The 16,872-nt window shown below is 27.5% G+C and overlaps 1 pseudogene across 1 annotated transcript in view; it reads left to right on the forward strand.

Moving 5' to 3' along the window:
• The first annotated feature begins 236 nt into the window (after positions 1-236).
• Positions 237-16,872, forward strand: part of LOC147812594 (integrator complex subunit 11-like) — a 42,801-nt pseudogene continuing 26,165 nt past the window's right edge. The window contains exons 1-7 of the transcript XR_015433435.1: positions 237-341; positions 1,323-1,496; positions 4,637-4,756; positions 4,844-4,939; positions 6,729-6,838; positions 8,765-8,858; positions 10,641-10,754. The product of XR_015433435.1 is annotated as an integrator complex subunit 11-like (transcript). The remainder of the gene's footprint in view (positions 342-1,322; positions 1,497-4,636; positions 4,757-4,843; positions 4,940-6,728; positions 6,839-8,764; positions 8,859-10,640; positions 10,755-16,872) is intronic.

Genomic DNA, 16,872 nt, shown 5'->3' on the forward strand with positions numbered 1-16,872 from the left:
TTATTTTATCATGTTTATGTAAAGTTTTTTAAAATGTTATTGAATTTTATTGATTTTATGCTTATAAATTAAGAACTTTAAACAATAGAAAAAAATAATTTTTATTAGTGCACAGATCCTAATTATGATTTTTTTAAAGTGATTAAAAATATTTTTTGAGTGCTTAAAGCGTACTTAAAGGGTGCTTATTTTTTGTTGAAAAGTCTGACTATGCACCCTAAAATAAAATATTGTTTATGCAGGTTGTTGATGACCTTGAAATCAAAGCTTATTATGCTGGGCATGTATTGGGTTTTGCAATGTTTTTGATAAAAGTAGGATCACAATCAGTAGTCTACACAGTAAGTATTTTTTTCTCAACTATTGTTATTGTAAATAATTAATTGGTTTATTGTTTCTTATATTTATTTTGATTGAGCTTTTGTGTTTTTGAAATGGGAGGAAGGCTAGGCTTTAAGTATTATAATTTTATTATTAGAATTATTTTTGGAAGGTCTGTAAAAAATTTATTTTATTCACATTGATTTGCATTTCTACAACACAATACTTCCCATACTTGTCAGAACTATTTCAGTTTCTTTTTCATACAGGAAAGCCTACTAAGTTTATGTTATGTCTAAGTTGACCTCTTATCAAGAACCAAATTCATCCTATGTTGAAATAGAAGACCTTTTGCAACTCATCCATCTCCCTATTTTCTTATTATTATTATTGTTTTAATAAATAAATTTTGTAACACAAAAAAATGAAATTAAAGTTGATGTAAGCTTAATTTTTTTTACGAATAATAAATAACATTACTAGGGAAATACCTATATTTGTCATTTTAGCTTATATGTAAGTTAACTATTATTTTTTTTAGCAAATTGTAATTCATTTTAATATTTAATTAAACCTTTTAAACTGAATGAGATAGTTGTTAATTGAAAATCTAGTTACAAATTTTGAAATAATGTAGAAAATAAAATAACTTTTTTTTATCTTTACTGGAAATAGGAATTAACAGATAAACAAGGAAATTTGTACTATCTGAGTAAACTACTATAGTTATGCACTGCAAGTGGTCTGCTTATATAGTACTATAAACTGCAATACATTGAGGTGAAATGCAGCTGACAAATTTATAAAAATATTTGCTGTTTATTTCTTTAAAATTTAAATTATGTTTATTTCTTAAAGTGTAGGTGTATCTGTAATGCGGTTTCTTTTATCCACATTTATGTTTTTACATTTCAACGCGTGTTTTCTGTTTGTGCATATTCTGAAATACATCATAGGTTTAAGCATGTAGAATCGTGTATTCAGATTAATTTCTGTTTTAGGGGGATTTTAGCACCACTCCAGATCGTCACTTGGGGCCAGGGTGGATTGATAAATGCAGGCCAGACCTGCTGATTACAGATTCTACAGATGATACTACAATTAGAGACTCAAAATGTTATAGAGAAAGAGATTTTTTGACCAAAGTACATGACTGTGTCGAAAAAGGTGGTAAAGTAAGTTTACAACTTCCTATTTCCTTAATTATCTTCAGTGTTGTGGATGTTCATTATTGAAATTTATCTAATTCTCATGCTAATTAACATGAAATTACAATAATTCTTTGTTATATTGTGCCTTCCAAGGGTCTAAAAGGAATCAAAGTTTAAAAGGGCATTAGACAATGCCTGTTAGGCTGAACTTATAAACTGTTTTCTTTTCAGTGAAAACATTTGCCTCAATCTTTATAACCAGGTCAATCAATCAGTTATAACCAGGAAAGAGGTTAAATTGGTTCTATTACGTAACAAATTTTGCTTGTTCATTTGTGACGTGCATGCAAAGCTGTATTTTTTGATACAGAATAAGATTAAAGCAAATATTTATATTTTGGGTATAAACTTGAGTAAACCGTTAAATTTGTTGTATTTATCATCATCATTTGTTTTGGCCTTCTCTAGAACATTTTCTCATATTGTGCTTCTTGTTACCAGATCTTGCCAGTTCCTGTTAGGCTGAGCTTTCCTGCTGCAAAATATTCTCTGAAAAGTGAATTCTTTTTAAAAAGTGCTTAAAGGTGCTTATTTTGGATTTTCGTTTTTTAAAAACCCTTAAAAGTGTTTATAAAACGTGCTTAATTTTACCTTTTCAAAAATGAGATTTTTTTTCTTTACCATGTCTTTTTTCGCTACATATAATGCAAAAGAGTGGTTGACACATTGTTCTATTTAATGCTTTCACAATTCATTCAACCGCAATCCATCTCGTGTACCGTCGAACCATAAAGTATGATAGCGCCAATCATGTTACATATTTGAGGAAATTTTTGGGAGTGCAAATGTGGGCTGAGCTGAGTTCGGTGAGATTTTTGCACTCTCGTGTGCAACTCTGCTGCAGTTTGCAAGGTATTCTCAATTTCAGACTTCATTTTCCGCCCTCTGAAATCGAACCGAAAAATCTCTCGATCTCTTTACGGTGGATGATATAATCAAGAAAAGAGTTCTTTGTCAGAAACTAGTTATTTTTATCATGATCATGTATAGTCTTTAAAAATTATTTTGCATTTTGTTAATGTATATATAGTGTTTAAAAATATTTTTTGATTGCTTAAAAAGTACTCAAAAGGTGTTTATTTTTTGTTGAGATATTTGGCTAAGCACCCTGTTTACTTATAGCTGTATAATATGTTGTAAAAAATTTTCCTATATTTAACACAGTATCGTGAATTAAAACACATTTTACTATTGGTGGTTTTACTATGTCTGTGATTCTCATGTGCTTTCGCTTTTTTAATCATTTTCAATTTGAATATTGTAAAAAATTCTGTTTAACAAAGATTCCATTTTCACAGTTGATTTTTTTTTTTATTCTTTCTAAACTTTTCTTTAATTTGAATTAGGTAGAAAAGTCTATTTGACAAGGATTCTGTTTTAGCAGTCTAATTTTTGTTGTTGTTTTTAACTCGATTTTAATTTAAATGGTTTGGAAAAGCCTAATTTAAAAGGAATTAGTAACAATAGATGTGTGTCTTGGTGACAATAGATGCAAAGATAAGATACTCTACCCAGTTATGGGTATCATATCTTTAAAAATAAAAACTATTATGTGTTGTTTTTTTAAAAAAATTGTTTATAAACACAAAAGACCCCCTTTTTTAGTAGTTAAAATCATTTAGTTTTAAAGAATTTCAAGTTTGAATATATTTTAAAGCCAAAATGTCTTTTATTTTTTATACATTTTTAAGCATTCTCATTTAAACAACTGCTACTTGTTTAATGGATGATGCTAATTACTTCAATGTAGCAAATGCCGACATGAAAGACTAGTGTCTAGAGAAGTTCTTAAGATAGCATTTATTGCAGTTAATTAATAGAAATGGAATGAAAAATCATTGATCATAAGTTTTTTTTTTGTCATAAAAAATACTTCTTCCTTTTTTAATTTTTATCTAGATTAAATGCATGTAGTTTTTTTTTAATAACATGTTATGTTATTAATTATTTGTACTGGTTTAAAATTTAAGAAGTAATTAGGATCCAGGACATTGAAGTAGAACTACAGAAATGTTTAGAATCTATACCTTTTATGTGTAGTGAAATACTAGTTATACAAAGCTTTTATATTGTAAAAAGGAATCTTTGTTAAAAAAAATATATATATACTTTTTTTCTAGTACTTTTTAGTCTGTGATCTAGAAAAAAATTCCTCTTACTATGAGAAATTGGTGACATTAATAAATTATGAGGAAAAGCCGTTAAAGCCTCTTTTTTTCTTCTTTTAATGTGAAATTTAACAATGTTTTGAATATCCCTTGTAGGCTTAAGAAATTTATCCTTCTATAAGTATATTAAGAAATATATCCTTCTATATATATATAATAGTTTCTGAAATATTAAATTAAAGAAATACAATATATTTATCCTTTTCTTGTAAATTAAAGTTTTTTTCTGCTACCAATTATTTTGGAATTTAACCGCTTCCTTCTCGCTCCCGTGAAAATACGAGGTGAGTTTTCGTTTGCTGTTTCTCGCTCCCGTGATATTGACAGGCTGGAGTGTTCAGTAGTAATGCGCCAATAAGAATAAAACTAATTCATTTCTTTTGCCCGGAAAACATTTTATTTCTCTTTTTACACACCATATAGCAGTACCAGGATATTTTTAAAGTAATTGTAAGTAGATAGTTTATTTTAAACTAGATGCTAGCACTAATCAAATACGAGTATTTGGCAAAATAGACACTTTTGTGACCGTTTTCTTGAAAATTAACCGATCGTTAAGGGGTTAATAACAAATTTTTTATTCTTAAAAGAATATGTCGTCTTTCGATTTTTGAAAGAAGTTTATCAGCGTTAAATTATTTACATAAATTACGAGAGAATTAACAGAATAAAAAGTTTCCATTACAGATTTTTCAGTTTTATTTTTTTATTCTTACAAATAATGAAATAGATATGAGGAGACAAATATATGGCATTTTCAATAATAGGTATACATTTTCAATATATATATATATATACTTAAACTATTATAATTGTGCTACTAGATTGTTAACAAAGAGGTGTAAGCTTGTATGAATTTTTTTCAAATTCATTTTACTCATAAATTTTGAATGCATTTTATTATCTGTACATAAATGTTTATTATTTTTCATTTAGGTTTTCATTCCGATTTTTTCATTGGGTCCAGGTCAAGAGATGTGCATTCTTCTTGAAACTTACTGGGAGAAGATGAATCTTAAATTACCCATCTATTTTGCTGTTGGTGTAACTGAAAAAGTAAATGTATTGATATAAAAAAACCTACATTATTGATTTTAAAATGTAAATAATAATTCTTCACTCTAATATTCTTTTTTCATTTAGACTACCATCTTTTATAAGATGCTCACAACTTGGACCAACCAAAAAATCAAGAAAATATTTGTGCACCGTAATATGTTTGATTTCAAACATATCAAGGTAGTTAATTTAAACTGATAAAATATTTTGTCTTTTTTTTTTCATTGAAAATATTTTTATTTTATCATTGTGAGTATCTAATTTTAGTATTTTTATATTTCATCAAGTGTAGCACTTTGAGTATAAATTTTTTACAATAATATATGGTGTTTTTTTTTATTCAATGTCCATATCTCAATACATTAAGTGATTTGCTTTATAATAACTTCCACTCATAATTCCAGTTTTAAAATTTTATTAATAATTCAAAATTTTTTCTCCCTTTATATTTCTCTGCTGGGCTGATTGTATTCGGGTAGTACCGCCCGGGGTTTTTGTATCATTCCTTCAGGTTTAGGAGCAGATCATGTGATTTTTTTTAATAAAATTCCGTGTATTTCAAGACCATTGATTCTCTGACTCCCCGAATAAAAATGTATAATCCAAAAAAATTTTCACTGCAACCGAAAATTTAAAGTGAGTTCTACAATTTTAATTTTGAAACCTTCACTAAATCGCGTTAACGAAACGTTTTCATACATGTGACTCTTCCGCAATTTTTTGTCGTTAGTCGATCATTTTTAATATTTGAAACTATGCCGAAATCTGCTAATATTACGTCATTTCAATGCAATTGTAATACCTTCCTGTTCCAATGGTTCTAATATTTTTTTTATGTCTTCTTAAGAGAGCTGTTTTAAAACTTTTCATTTACTGGGTTTTTGAGATAATTTTATTCTTGCTTAAGAATTATGAGCTTTGTTTATTGCTTGAAAAGAATTTTTATGAAGTTTCTTTTTGATGTTAAACAAATCATCTTTTTTTTTCTTGATTAGGATGAGACTGGGCTTGCTTCCCCATATTAAATTTTTAGTAATACTTACGACAGTATTATGTCATGTTAATTTTTTCATGTTTTTTCAACTTGAGCATGTCAAATTAGCTTCAATCTTGAACTAAGACCTTTATTATTACAGTTAAACCTGTTTATCTCAAACCTCTTTATCTCGAAAACCTCTATATCTCAAAATTTCTAAAATTCCTCACATTTACTTAAAATCAATGTATTTTCCATGTCTATCTCGAAATGTTTTCTTTCAAAACCTCTGTTTCTCGAATTTCTAATAATCAAGCACAAGTGCTCAAACACCATAACAAACAAAGAAGGTTAGACATCAAAAATCTTTAAAAAGATTTTTCTCAGTGTTAAAGGTATGTTAAAAAGTTTTATGTAAATAGATATATGTGGTATAATTAATTTACAGAAATGCCTATAAATTTCTACTAAAAACAATTAAATCATCAAATTTCTTAATTAAATTTAATTTTTTTAAGTACCTGTATAACTCAAGACCTTATTATTTCAAATTTTTTGCTTTTCTGGAGAGATTCAAGATAAACCGTCTGTATAAACTTTCAGAAATGGGGTGAATGTCAAAGAGCTTTGTCAATATTTTCCTACTCAAGAGTGCTTTGAACAAATAGCTTTGTTCAAGCTGTGACACTTGTAGATACTGAGTATGAAATCAATTCTTGATTAAAAAATGATAATTGCACTAGGGTAAAATTATAAGTACAGCGATAGTTACATTTATAATAAGGCAAGTTTTTAAGTGACTTGAAAAAAAGACGTCAGGGCTTAGGCTGGTAAAAATATCTATTGTTTGTATCAAAATCTATGATAGATAGCTGCCAAGAATCTATGTACATTAACTATGAGGAATTAAAAAAAATCTTTTTAGATTACATTTTTAAACATTTACTTACTTTTTTTGGGGTTAATAATTTGAATTGCATAATTCTGTTTCAGCCCTTTGACTGTGCTTATATAGATAATCCTGGTCCTATGGTTGTTTTTGAAACTCCAGGAATGTTGCACTATGGATTATCTGTTCAAATATTCCAAATGCAAATAACATGGTTAGTGCTTTATTTATTAATTTATTTGTGTTTACAAGTATTAGTAAACATATTCTCAATAGTCATGTATGTCAGAATCATTTTTCTTAATCATTAGAGCTCAAGTATAACTCCTCATTCCACGTAACATGTTTTTATTTGTTGTGAAATAAGACCTAACTCTTGGTAAAAATTTTAAATTATTTCAAATTATCATTTTTTGTAGTGCAAAAATTTATATATATATATATATATATATATATATATATATATATATATATATATATATATATATATATATATATATATATATATATATATATATATATATATATATATATATATATATATATATATGATATAATATATATATGTATATATATATATATATTTGAGTTTGATTAAATAATTAAAAATTGTATTTAAATTAGATAGATAATCTGATTTTTCTTTTAAATAATTCTGAAACAATAGTGATGAAAAATGAAATAATGTGTTAAAAGTGAAAGTTGTTGCAATTTCCCAAGGGACTTTAATATTAGTTAGAAAAGTTTCTATTTTATGGCAGCAAAAGTAAACATTAAATTGGATTTCGTAACCATACTTTGTAGCTATAGAAATAATGTAACTTGTGATATTAAAAAATTAAAAAAGCTTTTCTTCCTGAATTTTGAATTCCATGTCACATATTTCATTTTATGGATATACAGTAAAAGCCTGGCTGCTCAAAATTTGACTAACCAGTTAGATAAAAAAAAGTAGAATGTTTAGAAATTCATAGTTTATACTTTCCGAAAAGGAAGATTTGAAAATACACTGTAAAATATTGATGAATACCTTCAATATCTCTAAATTATAAACAAGTAGTTAGTTCAGAGAGAGCTGCCCTTCAGTTTTTTTTATTTTTGCTTAGTAATTTTTATGGATGACTTTTTTATTTTCTTTCCTTTATCATTATTTTTTATAAGTGTCAATTGCAATAATTTTTATAATTAAAGTGTGGCATTTTCCCAGAAATTAATGTAATGTTATATACCGAGATTTTGGTGTTTACTTAATGTGTAACACGTGCGTGATACATTACTAAGTTGTGTTATTTAGGATATGTTAGTTGAAATTGTTAAAAATGTGAGTGATTTTGTTACCATTATTCGTCCGAAATGAATGTTCTGTGTTGAGTAGTATAGGCTAAATTCCAAATATTTGTATTGCATCTCTAATTTAGCAGCAGCAATTGTTGAGCAGAAACTTGTATCTATTTACAATTTAAAAACTTCTTGAAAAGGTTTTTAGCAATTTTTGCAATAACAAGACCCTATTTGCACAAAAGCGGGACTCTGGTTGAAAAGAATGTGACTATTTTATATTCGCAAATTATGCATAGTTTTTTCACAATTTTACAAAAACAGGACCTTTCACAAACTGTCTGGACAGACCCCTGAATCATAATTAGCAAGTTGGAACTAACATGCTTATATTTTTTATGGCTTTCATAAGTCTCGTTATAACCTACATTTTCAACGCTACCTATTTCTCCAATTTTTCTGTAGGATTTTATATTTTTGTAATTTTTATATTTACAAAGTAATTTTTATATTTACATTGTAATTTTTATATTTATTTTTTTTCATATTTATATTTGTAAAGTGATGGCAAATCTAGTTCGGCAATGGTGCCCTGCAATATTTCATTATTGAATTCCTAAATTTAATTTAGAAAAAATTTAACCATAACTAAGTTTGTAAGTGATTTTTCAATTCTCATTTAAGAAAATCGATCTTGCAAAGAGCGTAAATTGGCAAAAATGCATTTTAATATGATGAATCTTTTCCTTGTACCCAATTGTGGCCAAGTAAGGGGCTACTTTATTTTAAGTGACTTTTTAGAAATTATGCATATGTTAAGAATATTTGTTTAAATCAAAATTGTTCATATTTTTTTTTATAGTTAATTATGCCACGTTATTGTGTATCTAGAACGATTGGTCATAAAGTCATTAGCGGTGCCAAGAAAATTGAATTTAGAAATCGCCAGATTATAAGTTAGTTATTAACTTAGTTGTTAGTTTTAATAAATTTATGATCTGAAGTTTTGTTCATGATATGAATATTTTAAATAGGTTAAAATGTCTGTGCAATATATGTCGTTCAGTGCACATGCTGATGCTAAAGGAATCATGCAACTAATTCAGCACATTGTGTACCATCTGAAGTCTTGCTGGTGCACAGAAAACAGGGTTGGCTTTTTGCCGGCAGAAACTGGTTTTTGCCAGGCCAGTGGCAGAAACTGGTTATAACCGGTAAAAACCGGCAAAAACTGGCAGAAACTAAAAAAACGTCTATATTAGTTATAGTAATTGCTTAATGACATTTTGTTTAAGTAAACTGAAAAATGTAACTGTAACAAACTTTTTAATTCATTGTTTGTAAATATATATTATTGTCATAGCTTTGCAAAACAAATCAGCCCCTTTTCCTGAAACTTATTTTTCCAGTCAAGTTTTGACAACTACCCCAGCTGGTGGTACAGTTTAAAAAAATATGCAATAGAGGAAAGTTTCACAAATCTTGCTTGTTCCTTAAAGGCAATGCCTGCTAGTTCTGCTGAACTTGAGAGAATCTTCTCTAATTTCTCGTTCGTGCGTAGCAAATTGAGAAATTGTTTAGGTTCAGAAACTACATCGAAACATGTCTTTTGTTATAGATTACTGCAGAGTGCAAACAATGTAATATTTGATTTCGAATGGTGATAATTTTGTAAATAAATTGTACTTTGGTTAAGATTTAGTTGTTTTTTCTATGAATTATCTATTGTATGTCAATCTCAGTACTTACTTTTATGTCATTTTCTGAATTTCTGCCACAAATGTGGCAGAAAAGGGTTTCTGCCATGCCAGTTTTAAGCGGTTTCTACCAGTGGTTTTAACCACCTCGGCAAAAACTTGCCAACCTTGACAGAAAAGCTTCAAAAATGGAGTTTTTGGTAAAGAAAATCACCGAAAAACTTGGTATAAAATTTCATTTAAGTTCTAAAATACAAAAATATAATTAAAATTTTTTTTGAAGTGTATATAGAGGCATTTTTGAATAGTTTTGCAAACTGTCCTCCTCCATTCAGATGCTTTATTTAAAAGAATGTTTAAGAAGATTAAGAAAAGTAGTTTCTTCATTGCTTTGATTGATAGCAATGCTATTTAACAGCATGTAGTTTTATTCTGAGAGATAAATTTGTAGTTATCAGCTTTGCCAGCAATGTTAATTTATCCTGATTCATTAAAAATTCTCATGATTTTTGTATATTTTATGAAGTTTCCTAAAAATTAACAATGTATGCTAGGAAAAAAAATTCTTTGAAATGTTTTTTTTTTTTTTTTTTTTTTTTAATTTCTTTTTTGTTTATTGTTTGTGTAAGATTTTATTTTATTAATTCTAAGTACAAATTAAAAACAATATGAAAAACTATCAGATTGAATTAATACTGTAAAATCTTCTGTATTTCCAACCAAAATGACTTCCAATCAAAAATAAATTGGAAAAAATTATGTGTCTTAATGTTAGAAATTCGGAAACTGTTTTAAAACTTATTTAAATTATCTTAATGTTTGAAATTAAATCATTAAGAGCTTAAAATAATGTGGTATTAGTCTAGGTGACAACGTTTTAAATTTTTAAACATTTAAGAACTTGAAAAATTACATTTAAGAGTTAAAAAAATTGATGAACTAGGCCATACTGAATCACATCTCTGTATATTACTCTGAAATTATTATTTTTTTAAACTATTGAAATATTTTGTTTTGATTTTTCTTTGTTAATGTTTTAAGGTAAAGAATGTTTTGTGCCAGCAAATGGTGAGGCCATTTCCTTTGATACACCAGTATCTGTATAAGTTGATACTACACTAAATCTATTGAAGAAGCAACTCATTGTGGAAGGAGGTAAATTACAAGTTAAAGATTTTTCGTAAATGAAATTTTATATAACTAAAGTTTGCCTTTATGTGCTTTATATTGGAAATACGAATTTAAATTGCTATATTAATGAAGAAAGATTCATGTAAGATGCTTTTTTATTTATACTTTTTTGTCCAAAACCTTAAATTATTTACATTTAATCCTGCAAACATAAATAAATTTAAAAAAAATTATATTAATGAAATTCTTATGCACTAAGAATTTTAAATGTAATCATTACAGTATTAAAAAGTATATTAATACTATTTTTTTATTTATCTTTTATTAATAAAACTTTTTCCTTTTTTAGTATATGTTTTTCAACTGCAAATACTTTGGTTTTATCCAAAAATAGAGAATTCTTGTTTATTCATGAAAGATTCCCCATTCAATTAGAAAAAGTTATGTTTCTCAGATCTATACCACACAACTATTCATTAGGATTGCACTCTTATACACACTACACTAGTTTAAACCTTTCATAATGTATACTTTGAAATACTTATTAGAAAACCGTAAACTTTTTTGTTACACATTAATGAATATTGAATGTAGTTGGTAGGGTAAACTAACCAGTGAAGGAACACTTAAGCTTCGCTTGCCTTTTAAAAAATCATATTAATTTCAAAATTCGTAATTCCAGTTAAATGACAGTGTCAACATATTTGTTACTAATTGCAAACTATGCAAAAAAATTGTAGAGAACTTACATAATATTGTTTTAAAGTTTTGGAGGTTCAAATAACAAGTAGTAAGAAGACCCAGTGAAGGAACACAAAATGGCCCAGTGAAGGAACACTTAATTTTGGTTATTTTTTAATGCTCTTTATAAATTTTTTAGCCATACAAATATATAAAAACAAGACTATTTGTGAAATTATAACATACAAGTACTTGTAAAATGCTAACTTTTTTCTGTAATCATGAACTAGAAATTAAAGTGATGTTAAATACAAAATAAATAAAAAAATCATTCTTTCTTATAATTTGACAGTCAAATCTAAATCATTGTGTCATCCGATGCTGTTTATTATCATTATTATTTTATCACCTTTCTGTTTACTCTTTTTCCTCTTATTTCTTGAAGCTTTTTTTCTTTTTTAATTATTTTTTCTTTCTTTTTCTTTTCCACATTCTCTTGTTTTGACTTTTTTTAGACCTTTCAGCCTCTTGAAATTTTTGCCATTTCTCTGAAGTTAGTGCAAAGGGTAATTTATTCGTTTTTCTTCTTATTTGGCCTTTCTTTTTATCATCAATACTTGGCCAATATAAATGGTTCTTCCAAACTTCTTCTGATTTTTCAGCAACATTTCTAGAATGCCTTTCTCGAAAATAGACGGGGGAAAGGTGTCTTGAAGTTTGAGGCAAATCCATCTCTGGTTGACTTATATCTAGAGGATCTTTAGAAGTACTGATTTTACTTATAGAATCATTTCTTTTTTCAACTAAGAGAGGATCAGCATGAGGACTCATTTCAAATTCGATATCTAAGATGCATTCATTATCAATACTAGCTTCAGTTCTTAAGTTTGACTTAACCAAGTGGTCTTCTTTTAATACGTACTTCTTCCATATTGAAAAAAGTACAGGCTCTTGGATATTTTCGATATTAGACTCTTCAGTCAATGCTGCGTTAAAAATTTGCAACATATCTTGAGGGATTTTCCTCTCAAGCTTCAGAAGAAATTGAGTATCGTTACTGTTTAACTCTGTTTTTTATTGAGGAGCTTGCTTTTAAAATCTAACACTGTCAAGTAGTTTTTATAAATTATATAATCACGTTGCTATCCTATAATGATAACTTATTAGGAGTTCTTGGTGCAAAAGCCAGCGAAAAAATGTTCTATTCAAATTTTTATGATTATATTTAATTAGTTTTCGATTTGTAAACATAGTTTATTAAGTTGCCTAACATTTGATGTAACTACACCCCCCATTAATAAATATAAATTATAATTTTTTCATAAATTAAGCTATTAAATTAACATTTTGAACTGAAATTATTTCAGGAATTATTCATACAATTTTTAACACAATTTCAGTTGTCCTCTATATAGCAGAATTACTTATCCTAGAGTCAAGTAAAATCATATTTCACACATTACTGTTCATTCAATGGAAGTATTCCCAGTGAAGGAACATGCCTGTTTCTTCATTGGCTAGAAGTTGTTTTTTGTCTTTTAAACAGACTTTTGATGTATAATATGACTAAAAGTACAAGAAAATTAAAAAATTTCTTTTATTTTAATTAACTGAGAGAAAAACCCAGTAAAGGAACACTTGTTCCTTCACTGGTTTTTCATCGTTTGGTGATCCAGTGAATAAACACCCCCTTATCTCAGTACTTGAATATGCTATGGTGCTTTAAAAAAAATAAAACGTAACTTCAATAACTATATTTTGAATTCTCTTTTTCACAGTGAGAAAAATAAGACTACTACATGCAATTAATTCCACTTCAAACATATAAATACAAACACTCACCTTATAATTTTTTCAACGAAACAAGGTGTTGCAGAGATAATAACAGATTCAAAAAATTTTCCAGAGAAGTCTATTTGACCAGGTAATCCAAAATATTGCTAGATGACTTCCTATTGTTTGGCAGTAAGCTATTGTTACTAACCAATCTAAAAAAAACTTTCAAATTCTTATTTTTAATCAATATATATGAAATGTTCCTTCACTGGGTAGTGTTCCTTCACTGGTTGGTTTACCCTACCTCTGAGTTCTGTTAAAAATACATGACCAGGGCTGATTGTGCTCCTGAAAAAATCTGGATTTCCGGATTTTTCGCTAACAGTGATCCGGAAGTTTCCGGAAATCGAAGGTCCAGACTTTTCAAAAAATCATTGTTCACAGAAGTTTCCGGAAATCAAATTTTTAAAGGTGGAACTTAAAAACACAATTTATTTGATTTGTTTGTAAGGGAGAGTCGCATACTTTTTAAACTTATATTCATGATTAATATTAAATTTTTTATCAATAAATAGTTATTATAATCATAAACTCAAGAAAGACAGACAATTTGTAAATTTTAATTACTTCTCCAGGTCATCATAGGTATGTGTAAAATTTTAAATATATTTTAAGTAAACTAAGAAATATGGAGTAAAAGGAAAAAAAACTTGTTAAAATTTTTTTGAATTTAAACTGTTTTTTTTTTTAAACTTTGTTTTTTTTTTTGACTCAAGAAATTTTCCGGAATTTTTACTTGGACTCACAATTACCCCTGCATGACTATTTCTATTATTTCCTATATTTGATCATTTGTGATCTGACTCAATTTTGACTAAGGGGTTTTGAATTTGCTGAAAGTGTAGTTCTAACATCTGAATGTGAAATGGTTTAACAAGAACCTTGTAAATAATAATGCTCATTGAACTAATTTGCAGAATTTTTAAATTTTTGTTTTACTTCCAAAGTGACAATTTTGTTGTTATGTCTAAAAATATTGAAGCTGGTAATTTTTTAATTAGTAAGTTTAAGCAATATTAAAGCCATTTTACATTAAAATAATTAACAACATCTAGAATTTAAGAACAAATCAACTCAACAAAGCAGTTTTAGTTGAACTTTTAATTTATTATAATTTGTGTGTTATATCATTTTTCCCACTTGATTTAACTAGATAGTAATTAATTTAATATCCTTCTAGTAGGAATAAATTTAGCAGATTTAAATTATTTTTCACTAAAAGCAATGTTAAAATTTAGTATTTAAAACAAATAGTTTTGTAGTCATTTCTTATTTAAATGTCTGAGCATTTCACCTTTGGTTATGTTTGTGTAGATAATTTTCCTCAGTTAAATGAACAAAAAATGATCACACAATGAACAAAACATTTTCATTGAATAACAAGACCAAAAACTGATTTTTAGCTAGCAAAAACAACACGTGATAGAACAATTTTAGACATTGCATGCTTCGATGGCTAATTGCATAGGTGTTGAAATGAAATATTTTCCTTTGTAGAAATTTTTTTTTCTCCATATGTAATGTTCAATTTCCAAATAGCTAATAAAACCTTATAATAACTGTAAAACCTCTTCAGAAAAAGTATAATGATTGCATAAGAAATGTCAGCTGATCTCATCTCTGAATAAAATTAGATGTAAAATGACCAAGTTTGAAATCATTTTTTTGAAAAACAACTGAGTTGATTTTCTAAAATATTTTATTTGTTTGAATTATTTTTTAGAATATTTTAGAATTATTCCGTCTACCACTGAGGATATTTCATGTCAGCACTGTGGTCCACAAGCGGAGTGCCAATTCGTGTTGAGCAGCCATCGCTGGGATTCGAACTTGGTTCACCTCATTGAAAGGCGAATGCTCTATCACCTGAGCCATCACGGCTCGCCAAGGTTTATTTGTAAAATGAAGATATTATCGTTAAATAGAGTAATTTTCAGAATATTATAAAATATTCATTTTAATTTCATACTCATGAAAAAAAGCTAACAAATAATAACAAAATGCGCCGAGTATATTTTTAACAAAAAAAAAGTGACGATCATGTGGCTACTGGTAGGCCATATTTTAATCACCACTCATCATATTTAGTTGCCTTGTGATCAGGGGTGCCTATTGATTTTGTCCTACACTCTCAAGGCACAAAGAATAAAAAAGTTTTAAAAAAAGAATATTGGAATTTCAAAATTATTGCAATTTTTGAAATGAATAGTCAATACTGAAATTATTCACCAGTGCTTGAAATTATTCACCAGTGCTTGTGTTTTTAAATTTCTGTAACATTTAGTTATTTTGTTCCTAATGTTATAACTCATTTAAATGAAAATGTTATATTGTAACATATGTAAATATACCATATTTTACTTCAACCAGTATACTCCCTTTATAATCAAACAACCTTTTTCAAATACATTTGTCCAGAAATATATTCGTTTGAGCAAAGTTTTTCAACTAAAAGTCAACAGAATTTTCTTAAATGATTTTAAATAGAAAAACTTAAGTTGATAAACAATAATTTGTTTGGGTTATAATAGGTTGGATTATAAAAAAGATTATTTTTTAAGCTCTCCTTAGCTGTCACAATTACTGCCAAAAGAAAAAATGTGTTGCGTGGAATGCTTGTGAGGAATAATAACGTAAGTTTTCAATTTTATATCACAATTTTCATTTTACTTTTTGATTGATCTGAAATTTTAATACTGCCTTCTTTTTTGTCTATTCTAAAATTTTCTCCAATTTTGCAAGTTATAAATCAAAAGGGACAGATATGTTTTTAGATCAAGCATTTTTCCCATAAAACTCATTCTTTCAAAAAAAATTCAGTGCGTTGTTTGTGATAATAGTATTAATGTTGCATATTAATTTGAATCTTTTGTAGTCTCCTGTTATTCTTCTGTTTGTCTCTTAAAAGTAATTGTGAATATAGATTTTGTGTTGTTGTTATGGTGATCAAGCCTGCTTGGTGAAACCAAGTGAATTTGAGAAAGAGGGTGCCTTTCTTTTTTTCGGTAGCAACATCTATGTCCAAGAATATGACTTCAGCCGCATACACGTCACAGCCTAATTTACAGGCATGACCCATTTATCATTCATTCATCCATAGATTGTAATTTTTACTTAAACCAGAAAACAATCAATCTCCTATTCAGGTATTGATTTGTTATGAGAATGTAGAGGACTTTGTGACATGACAGATTTAATGTGCACCAGTTAATATATACTACTCAGGCAGTCTTTGGCTGACAGAAATTCAACCTTTTGGACTTGGCTGCAATGCCCTACCAACTTGGTTATCCCAGCCTCGATAAATTTTGTTTTTACTTGTGTTAATGCTTAAATATGTAAAAAGTTGTAGTGTAATATTTTTTGATGAGATTGCCTGGTTTTAGGCTATTTTTTTTAATAGATTATAATTAATTGTACTATTGTTATGTGCTAAATTTTTAAATTCTCATTATGCGTTTAACTAATGAAGCATGTAATTAATTTAAATATAAAGTTTTAGCATTTTAGTTTTCAGTTCTACTATGTTTCTTTCTCAAATACATACTTGCCAAGTCTCCAGTTTTATAACGAAGACACCTGTATTGTACGTCTACCTCTTGTTTACAGCTATATTCTCAAATTT

Source organism: Parasteatoda tepidariorum, chromosome 4 (genome assembly GCF_982258835.1).
Source record: "Parasteatoda tepidariorum strain Cologne lab strain chromosome 4, Ptep-v5.0, whole genome shotgun sequence".
In the NCBI taxonomy this organism is placed as follows: domain Eukaryota; kingdom Metazoa; phylum Arthropoda; class Arachnida; order Araneae; family Theridiidae; genus Parasteatoda; species Parasteatoda tepidariorum.